General features: G+C 39.0%; 1 protein-coding gene across 2 annotated transcripts in view; it reads right to left on the reverse strand.

The window, feature by feature from the left end:
- CDH7 (cadherin 7, type 2) overlaps positions 1-11,454 on the reverse strand; it is a 135,398-nt gene that overhangs the window by 77,671 nt on the left and 46,273 nt on the right. The gene's annotated exons all lie outside the window — the stretch shown is intronic.

The raw sequence follows: 11,454 nt of genomic DNA on the forward strand, positions 1-11,454 counted from the left end.
TTACAATAAGGATGACAATAATTGCAGCTTTGTATTAAATGTTTCCTTATAATGAACATTGGAATAAGAAAAAATACATTGTAATATAAATAAAACACACACTGGTGCTATTGCATTTGTGTCACAAAAATGAAGTAATGCTAGCAAAGTAAAAAATGTGTTTTTCAGAGCAGGAAGTTAATCAATCTGAGAATGATTTGTATTAAATATTAATAAAGTATTAAAAGTAAATTTTACCACTGATTTACTTATTATAGATTCCTGACTTTTAAAATTTAAAAGTGTATTCCAGATTATTAGAACCCATGCAGGGTAAGTCTATTAAAATTTTACAAGTTTACAATTACAAGTACAGAAAGTAGATTTAAACAATGATTGGCAGAAATATAACTGCCTGAATATACATATGATAAACAAATTTTCTTTTCTCATAATGTCTTTTAATAAATACTTTCCACATACCACTGGATATGTTGCAATTATCAAGCTGTTGAAGAAATGTTATAGATGAAAACAAATGTATGAGTCATTTCTTTCTGGTTGAAGTATTCCTAATTTATCATTATTACTGTAATTCAAGGTAATGGAACACAATTTACTTGTAAAGCATCTCTAATGAAGACAGTGGTTTAAGAAGTAAAGATATTGTTTAACAAACAGGAATAAAGGAAAGAAATATAACTCAGGAAGTACATGGGTAATGGTAATATTGCTGAAAAATTCATTTCTTCTATTAAGTAATAAAAAGAAAAAAACACTACTCATACTGTTTTTATTCTCAGAAAAAGTTCACAGTAAGTCACTTGTGAGAAACAGCCATTCTAGGGGGTCACAGTCCATTTTCTTAGAAGCAGAATGACCCAATTGGAAGGTCAATGCAAAGAAGCCCCAGGTATGGTTGGCTACTGAATCTCATTCTGCTCCATGTTGTGTTGTCTTGATGGTGCTTGAGTCCCAGTTTATGCATCTGTTATAGATCCATATCTGTAAATGGACAATTGGCTTTGAATGTTGGAGTGAGGATAAAATAAAAAGATGCATTTGGAAGTAATTTTGTAAAATTAAATTTTCCATCCATATTAACACATTTCCATATAGTGGTGTAATATACTTATCTGCATTCCTTAGGGAAAACAGTCCCGCTTTGGAGTGAAAAGGTCATAGATCTGTGCCTACGACATGGTTACTTAAAGCTTCACGTTCACAGACACAGCTTTTTCATCAGGGACCAAGAGACAGCAACTCAAAAAAGCATTCTTTATTCCACACAGCTACATTCACTTCCCTAAAGAAAACCCCACTCATCCTGTCTCTCTGATTGCTGTCTCCAGGCCAGATCCACAACTCTCACACAACTTAAGAAATCCGCCTACAGTCGAATTCTTAATGATCAGAATTGAAGCTGAGGCTTCATCTTCGCTTAGTGTAATTGTGAATGCTTCATGTTCTCTACTTGAGGGCTTGCTGGATAGGAGAGTACCTTGCTCTCTTAGTTGTAAACTCCATGAAATAGGCCAGAAGCACTTAAAAGCAACCCCTGGAGAGACTCAGCTTTTTATCAAAAGAATAACTTTTAATTTTACTTTTTAAAATGAGACCGGTTGAGCAGGAAATGTATATAACCAAGGCAAAAGCAACACCACTCAAAGTGAGGTATCTGTTTTTTGGAATTAAGATAAAAACAGAATTTGAGATGAATGGCTTAGCAACTGTTATAGTAAGCTCACCAAATAATTTCATGTCTGTTGAACCCAAATACAATGATAAAAATAATGGGAATTGATTTTTTTTATCTAAGAAATTTATTTTTATTGCATTTTACAAAACTAGCATCAAGTGACAATAGTATAGTGAGTTCTTAGAAAAACAAATGTGTGCACAAAAACATAACCAACAACAAAACACACCCTGGCCTTTCATCACAGATCCATTGAGAAGCACTGGGCCCATGAAAAAAACCCTACATGAAAACTGTTTTCAATGCTTCTAGGCAAAAGTCCATCTAACACTTCTTCCCTGTCATAACATTAGAGATGACTGGAAGATACCATGATGAAGGCAGAGAAATCTGAGAGCTCATCTTTAAGACTTGCACAAATGTTTTGTACCTGGCATTTTGGAGAAGGTATGCACGTACATGTTGCAGACGCCAATAGCATAAGGTGTTCGCAAAATGTTTCTCGGAGTTGTCTGCACTACAGTGCTTTGTCCATTAGAAAATATCAACGATAACAGCTAAAGCAACGGAAATAAAAGTTCAGAGTCTCCATTTGGTTGAGGGGAGAAAATGTCAACACTTGTATAATCTAAAGAGAGGATTTTCTAAAGCATCTTTTCAATTCTAATGTAAGAATAATGTTTGTTCAATGTGGTCTAATGGAAGCCAATGCCTGGACAAAGATATGGACAAACACAGAACGTCAGAGATAATGCAGAACAAGGAGGGGAAACTGAAAAGGAGCTAGGTAAGAGGAGGACAGATGGTGACTTAGCCACACCTCTTTTTCCCTTTTATTTTTTATGGGGGGGATGGACTCTCGCTCTATTGCTCAGGCTGGAGTGCAGTGGCGCAATCTTGGCTCACTGCAAGCTCCGCCTCCCAGGGGTAAGCAGAACATTGAAGACCAAGAACCAAAGGATCAGAATGGGATTGTCCTTCTTACCTCACTCCTATTGACTCACTGGGTGTTGATGTGTGCTTCTCATTCCTACAGCACGGTGACTCTACCAGGTTCACAAGGTATGTCGGTCCCATTCTCTTGGGACTCCTGGCACCAAGGGACCAGCAGACTAGGACAAGTGTCACAATCCTGGTAGGTGTAACCTATCTTGATCATCAGGAGGAGGTGGGCTTCTGTTATCTAATGGGGGTTTCTGTTAGTGTCTGGGCACTAGAGTGTCTCTTGATGTTCTCTTGTCCATCTTAATGGCAAATGGACAAGTGAAAGAACCTGTCCAAGGGGCAGCTGGAGATGAGAGGGATGTGATGAGTACCACTTGCAACCTGGAGATTTTTAATCTTCTCGTGAATTCTAGCAGGAAAGAGGGCCTAACATATTTTTGCAGAACTGTTTCCTGAACTTACTACCTGAAGCAAGTGGATATGACTGGTGCAAGGGGCTGACTCTAGGGCATGTCATGAAAGCCTCCCAGATCCCCTCCCTGCTTCACCAAATGAAACACTGGTGTGCTGGTGGCCAACACATCTCAGCTAAGTCCTTTCCAAAAGTTGTCCTCAGTTGAAGAGAGCCACCTTGACCAAAGGTAACACATCTTTCTTAAGAACAGGCTACATCCAATGATGATTGGCTGCCGTGAGCCTTTAAAGCTCCTCCTTCTCCCCTTAACTCAGGACAACTATGAAGACCTTTCCCTACTCCTGAACTCTCCATAAGGTCAGCCAAGTCCTAGGCTGCTTTGTTCAACAACTTTTACTGCCCAGTCCTATTTCCTTCTTTTCTCCCTCACAAGTGTTTATTCCAAGAATGCACTCCAATAAATCCCTTACGGGCAAATCCACCCTGGTCCAGGTCTGTTTCCTATGCAACCTTACCTGCAGCATGCACACACATTACCAACCCAGTAACTAATGAATCACAGAGCTTGGCTCCTTGGTACTCATGCATACCATGCTCTCTCCTTCAGAGGCACAGGTGATAGAGGGGAACATGTATGCCATTTGTTGAGAGATGTATACTTGTTGATAAGAAGCAGCAGCCACTGAAGTAGAGGCTGTCAAATGGCAAAATTCGTAAAAGTTGTAGCCCCAGGCAGTGAGTCACTCGTTTCTTTCAGTAGATATCTGACATACTCTTATTTTTCCATGCTCTCAAATGCTTTGATTTATGGAAACTTCACACTGTGAATGGACCAACCCCAAGAGCATGAAGAATTCATTCTGGTGTTTTTTATTTGAGAAGAGAAAGAAGCAAAATCGCCTTAGCTCCGGGAAGCCAGCGACCCAGTTTGCATGCCTTCCTCCTCAGTTCTCTGTGTCAAGGGTTGAGTATCTTATGCTCACTCAAGTGCTGTGATGCTCAGATCACACTACTGTATAATTCAATCAGAATATCCATCCATAGTCCCAGCCTTTTTTATTCGTAAAAGCTTCCTGGGTCAAACTAGTTAATACCCAAGGTAAGAGCCACTGGCCTAAAAAGAAGAGAGAAATACAGAGGAAGTTTGAGGACAATGTTCTTCCATTGTACTATCATTTTGAAAGACAGAGGAGAAACAGGGTTATTAGCTAGTTATAAAAGAGGGAAAATAAGCATGTCTGCAGAACGTTTGAAATAATTTGATGAGAAGGTACAAATGTTTAAAAGCTTACCTCAAAAAGTCTCTGGCATAATTTCAATTTCAAAACACTAAAGCTTCCTAAATGAAAAACAAACCTGGTTCACATAACAAGACCCTCCATGGAATATGTAATTGTCTCTTCGAAAATAGAGCTGATATAAAGAATAATAAGACGATACTCTAGCCCAGGTGACCTAAGGAGGCCCGAGAGAGGTTTTCTTCTCTAAGCAAAATATGATTTAGAAATACAGAGGAAAACAAAGTCTCCTCTGAGCTCTCTCAGGGACTCATCTCTGCAACCAGAGAAACTTCCATCCCCTGCTTTCCTGCACACTAACAATCTTGACTGCAGTTGTTAATGCCCTAAGGATAAACATTTTCATAAAGAAATGTAAGAAAATGGGCAGAAATCAATAGGAAGAAAAAGGGAAAAAAAGAGAGTGATGTGGAAGAAACAAGCAATGACCATAATAAAGTCAATAATTAGGTTGATGTGAGAATACGACATTCTCAAATAGCCATTAATATTATCCCATGGACTCTGGAAAGGTATATTGGCTTTCCAAGGAGAGATTGGCCATGATTTGTCATTGTTGTTGTTGTTGTCTTTGCATATTGGCTGCTCTGGTGTTAACAGGAGGCCACCACTAACACTGCCTGGAGAGAGTCGACCACATCACGGAACTGATGAACAGGCAAGGGAGAATCAATAACACCATTGCTTGAGGAAGACGCTTTCTGCAAAATTCTGTTTAGCTTTTCAGCTGTTTAATTTCTGTTTAGATTTTTAAACTGTAATAGGTGTCCTATTTTCTTAATGGCTACATGTATTTCACAGTTTGACTCTTCACTCCTTCTGCCCAAATGAGTATCAAATACAGAAGTATATTCAGTTATTTATTAATCCACAGAACTGGGATTCAAGATGAATCAAACAACCTCTTCAGCAACATAATTAGAATTGCTCAAGCGAGTCAGCATGATATTAAAACTGCTTCAAGCCTGTGTTATGCGTTAACATGCATGAGAGCCATGGGATTTGGGGTCTCATGCCCTTGTGTTGCTCTGATGTTGGGCAACCTGCAGCCATCATTACTTTCTCTGGTCTTTACTTTGTTCATCTACAAAACAGATTGAACCAAGGGGTCTTAAAGATCTCTTCTATTCCCCAAACTCTGTACATCTCATCTAAATAAATGTGAGTAAACTACAATAATTAACTCAGTCAATAAATATGTAGTAGTTACCTAATGAATATTGTACATCCCAGGAACTGCACAAGGCATGGGGGACTAAGTTCTGGGTATAACGTGACACATAGGAATTGTGTAGTTATGCCACCTGGGGAAAGTCAGGAATGTTTTCAGAACATGTTCAGACTATTGTATTCAAAAAAATTCTTCTATAATTTCAAAATGTCTATTTAGTTATAGCTTGTGAAAAAAAAAGGACATTAGGTCATTTATTTCCGGATGCTTGGGAGTGACGATCTGTGTTTTCTTTCTTTTTTTTTTTTTTTTCTTGTTTTTGAGACGGAGTCTTGCTCTTTCGCCCAGGCTGGAGTGCGGTGGAGCGATCTCGGCTCACTGCAAGCTCCACCTCCCGGGTTCACACCATTCTCCTGCCTCAGCCTCCCGAGTAGCTGGGACTACAGGTGCCGCCACCAAGCCCGGCTAATTTTTTGTATTTTTAGTAGAGACGGGGTTTCACCGTGTTAGCCAGGATGGTCTCGATCTCCTGACCTCGTGATCCACCCGCCTTGGCCTCCCAAAGTGCTGGGATTACAGGCGTGAGCCACCGCGCCTGGCCCACGATCTGTGTTTTCTTGTGTATACCAGCTTGCAATCTGGTTAAGATAATTCAACAAAAGATAGTAATTTTGATTTAAAAATCTATGTCCCAAGGCAAAATTAGCCGGGCGAGGTGGCGGGCGCCTGCAGTCCCAGCTACTGGGGAGCCTGAGGCAAGAGAATGGCGTGAACCCGGGAGGCGGAGCTTGCAGTGAACCGAGATGGCGCCACTCACTCCAGCCTGGGCGACAGAGTAAGACTCTATCTCAAAAAGAAAAAACAAAAAAAAAAACAAAAAAAACCTATGTCAAGTACATACACAAAATATATTTAAAGGATATTGTACTAGTCCATTCTCACACTGCCATGAAGAAATACCCGAGACTGGGTAATTTATTTAAAAAAAAAAAGTTTTAATTGACTGGCAGTTCTGCATGGCTGGTGAGGCTTCAGGAAACTTACAATCATGGCAGAAGGCACCTCTTCACAGGGCGGCAGGAGAGAGAATGAGGGCAGAGCGAAGGGGAGTGTCTCTTATTAAACTCAGATCTTGTGAGAACTCACTATCATGAGAACAGTACGGGGGAACTGCCCCCCATGATTCAATTACCTCCCACTGGGTCCCTCCCACGACATGACGGGATTATGAGATTACAATTCAAGATGAGATTTGGGTGGGGACACAAAGCCAAACCATTTCAAGTATGTCAATATAATATGTTACCTGAACATGCAATTTTCAGGACAAGTGCATTTATTTGAAAGGACATATTATGAATGGTACTTACTTATAATTTATCTAATATCATGTACAAATCCAATTGGTATCCCTTACAAATACACACACTAAGAATGTTCATTTGCTCTTCATTTCTCTGAGATTTACAACGTTATACATTTTCTCTGTACTTCATCCTGTCACATAATAGATACATCGTTTAGATGTATTATTCTATTTCAATTTTAACTACTCAAAACTCCTTGCAGCAGTACTGGGATGATAATGATTTCCTGGTAGAAACCTGCTTCTGAGGGATATTATTATAGTGAAACATTCCTGGAGGGCGTAACTTCGGATGGGTGTTTCCTCCCCTATTATCCATGTTGCTTCCATTAACTAAAACATCCTTTGCTATGGGGGAAAAAAGTATCAACTAAATCATCTTTCTTTTACATTGCTTATAATTATTAAAAACATATCCTACAACTGAATGGACATGTGTCAAATATAAAAAAATTAGTAATCACTGTTATGAATTGACTCTGAACTTCAGTACTATGTGAAATGGGAACATTTTAGCAATGATGAAATTACGATGGAAAATTTCCTGGAACACTTGATCCATTCTAATTTAAAATCCCATCACTACTATTTCTCTATTCCTTAGACTACTTCAGATTTGCAACCTTGAATTTTATTCACTCCACTTCACAAATTGTTTTATAGCTCTTTTATTCAAATAATTGACAGCTAATATTTATTGAGCATAATTATGTGTTAGACATTGTGGTAAAGGGCTCTTTGATTCTTCTGACAAACTTTTGTGGTAGGCATTATTGTACTAATTTTATACACGAGGAAACTATGATTAAGAGGACTCAGGCTTTTGCCCAAGTTTACGCAATAATTTCACAGACCTGAATGCAGGTGTCTCCAACAACGAAGCCAGTATTCTCACCCACTACACCACCCTGAGTGTGCCCATTTCCACTCCCACCCATCTCCTCTCAGAAGACATGACTTAGAAAAGCTTGGATTCTTACATTTTTCCACATGAAAAATCCAATCATTATTAAGGCAAAAACGTGAACTTAAAACAACTAAATTTTTGGGTTTTTTTCTGACCCCTCCTTGTCCCTTGCTCCCAACCCCCAATTGGTTGTCAATTCACAATGTTCCATCTCCATAGCTCAATAACCTCCTTTTTCTTTGTCTCTACTCCACCCATTACTGCCCTGAATCAGGATGGTTTTATTTCTCACACAGATTAACAGCTTAGCAATTTATAGTTTGTATAGTAAAAAGGACTTGTAGACGTTTAAAGGGTCACCTACTCTTCAACATCTCTAATCCATAGTATTACATGATTATCATGTGCATCTTATTAAAACACATCACTATTCTTCTCTAGATCGAAATCATCGATAGTTCCCTACAACTTTCCATATTAAAGATCAGCTTAGTATTCAAAATGTTCAATGGTATGGTGTCATTGACTGTAATGTACACTATAATCTTACATACTACCACAAAAGAAAAAAAAATGTGTATTATCACTTTAAAACATTATGTATCATAACAAGCATCCTGATTTTGGAAGGTAAAATGTGGAAAAAGATGCATTTTATAATTGATAGTATGTGCTATTTTTGATTCTTGTCTCCTACTTCCTACTTCCAATTCCCTATTCTTCTATATTCCCCCTTCTGCCCTGGGAATGCACCAGGCTTTACAAAGCAACAATGTATCGCCCACAGCTTTCCTATAATCAAATGCAGCAAATTCTATAGCAAAATTATTCATATTTTGCACTTTTCTAAAATAAAAATCAAGAAAAACCAAATTAAAGTGTAAGGAGCACATGAAGTCATGAATATTATGTGTTGTTCAAAGAAACATGATGACAACAGCTTCAATCAATGCCAGCATTTTGTTTATTACTGCTAGTGCATGTGTTTTCTTCACATCTAAGATTATCTTACTCTTATTTTCTTTACAAAATCAAGTCTCCTTTGCAATCACACTGAATGACAGGATACTTTGGTGATTAGTACAGTGTGATGAGATGTTCTAGGGAACTTATAATCACCATCATTAACAATAAATCTTACCTAATTTTTGAGATCCGATCTACAGACATAGCTGTGATAATATTGTTTTAAAGGCTTTTAATGCAGAGAGAAATATTTCTGCTGTGTAATAAAATAGAAATAAATGTATTTGCTGGAATTTCTCTCTCTCTCTGTCTCTTTTTTTTTTTTTTTTTTTTTGAGACTGGGTGTCGCTGTCACCCTGGCTGGAGTACAGTGGCACTACAAGACTCCACCTCTCAGACTCAAGCAATCCTCCCACCACAGCCTGTGGAGAAGCTGAGATGATACATATATGACACTACATCCAGCTAATTTTCATATTTTTTAGTATTTTTGTAGAGACAGAGTTTCGCCCCAGGCTGGTCTCAAATTCTTGAGCTCAAGTGGTCTGCCCACCTCAGCCTCCCAAAGTGCTGAGATTACAAGTGTGAGCCTCTGCACCTGGCCTCAGAATTTTTTTTAGATTTATTCAGAAAAAATGTTTCATAAACTTCATGTGGTGGAGAGTGAGAAACTCACCCACTGCACACAAATGCTCAAGTTGTAAGACATAATGACTAAATCTCCCAATACAACTAAAGAAGAGCGAGATAAACCAGTAGCTGATGCTCCACAGAGTGCAGCATCAAGGAAAATACATTAAACCCTCCAAGGCAGGGTCTCAGAGGTGGGACGGCCAAGGGCGGAATGCCAGATGAGGATTTGTTAAGAGGGATGCTGTACTGCACTCCCCACTGCCTCCCTTGTCTTTAATAATGATTTTTAAAATGTTACAAAATGCTTGATGTAATTGGTTTTTTTATGGAAATTGGCAAAGAGCTGAGTTTTCACGCAGGCCAAACAGAATTAGCCTGCATGGATAAGAGGGCTTCTGGAGACTGGGTAACAATGGATATTTTTTTTTTTTTTTTTTTTTTTTTTTTTTTTTGCTTCTCTAGAGGGCACAGTGCTACAACATTAGAATGCAACTCTGTGGCCATATAAAGAAAAAGCAAAAAAGCTGAAAACCTACTATTCCAGAATACAGTATTATCCACACATATATTACCTTAGAAGGAAGATGCATAGATTCTCCTATCTGCATTGTCCTTTCTGAAATTATAAGGTGAAAACGCTGTAAGGTAAAACGGCTAACACGCAGCCCTGGGGTGGAATATTGCCTGCTGCCTCACCTACAAGCTTCTCTGAGGGAAATGACACGGGGCCTTTTCAAGGTTTAGTTGTTTGATTCTTTACACTTATACTCAACAGACATTGACCTCATTTTGAGCCCTAGGGGGCTTATCAATTTACTCTTCCCGAGTACAGAAATCAGAAAACCCTCCTTTTTCCTTTTCTTCTTTTCTTTCCCAAATTCTCTAAGATGTCTTCCCTATTTTGTCAGTCTTAAAAAAAAAAAAAAAAAGACTGGCGGCAGCAGACATTCTGGGGTTCCATGGAGTACAGTTAGAACTTTTAAGAGCCATTTTTAAATGCAGAGAATGTCAGCCTCAGGGGCACTTAAGAAAAATATCTAACATACCCCTATGTAATAAATAGTTAATGTAGTTTGCAAACCTTAATGTCTGGGTACGGTATAAACACATTAGCATACTAGGCAGAGAAAGTTTATTTAGTCAAAGGCCATTTAATTAAAAACCAGAGATAGCCATTTAAAATAAAGGCCACAGAGAAACACATGAAAGATAAGGATGACTGGAGAACACACACAACCACTAGAGTAGAAGGAATTTAAACTAGACAAGTTGCATTTGTTTCCCCAATAATTCTGCCATATTCTAAAGAAATTATGAAACTAGGGACAGTGTTTACTGAACAGAATCCCAGAGTGAGCTTTACACGATTATATACATTATGTCATGTCACAAGGCTCCTAAGAATTCCATAAGCCATTTTCTGTATCTTTAAAGAACAGAAAATAAGTCTTGACATAAGCTGGCTACACTGTAACATTATTGGACTAGTTCATGCAGTGAGAATTCACAGCATCTGACATCGGATTCAACAGAAAATGGCCCAGAGTGGAATAGAGAGCATGGTCTGTGATCAAGTCGGTTTGACTCTACTGCTTATTAAACTTTCTCTCAGCTTAACTTTCCCATATGTACAAATGAACCAGTGAGAACAATGCCTCCTCTACCTCATTTTTTTAAGACTCCAGTGAAATAATGTAAAAGAACATAGCTTACCAACCACATAATATTAAATAAAGGGAATTATGTTAGTGCTACTGGATCAAGACCACCACATAGAAAGACCAGGGTTTCAGGCCGGGCGCGGTGGCTCACACCTGTAATCCCAGCACTTTGGGAGGCCGAGGCAGGCGGATCACGAGGTCAGGAGATCGAGGCCATTCTGGCTAACACGGTGAAACCCTGTCTCTACTAAAAAATACAAAACAACATTAGCCCGGTGTGGCGGCGGGCACCTGTAGTCCCAGCTACTTGGGAGACTAAGGCAGGAGAATGGAGTGAACCCGGGAGGCGGAGCTTGCAGTGAGCCGAGATCACTCCAGCCTGAGCGACAGAGCGAGACTCCGTCTCAAAAAAAA

This window comes from Mandrillus leucophaeus, unplaced genomic scaffold (assembly GCF_000951045.1).
Source record: "Mandrillus leucophaeus isolate KB7577 unplaced genomic scaffold, Mleu.le_1.0 Scaffold142, whole genome shotgun sequence".
Taxonomy (NCBI): Eukaryota; Metazoa; Chordata; class Mammalia; order Primates; family Cercopithecidae; genus Mandrillus; species Mandrillus leucophaeus.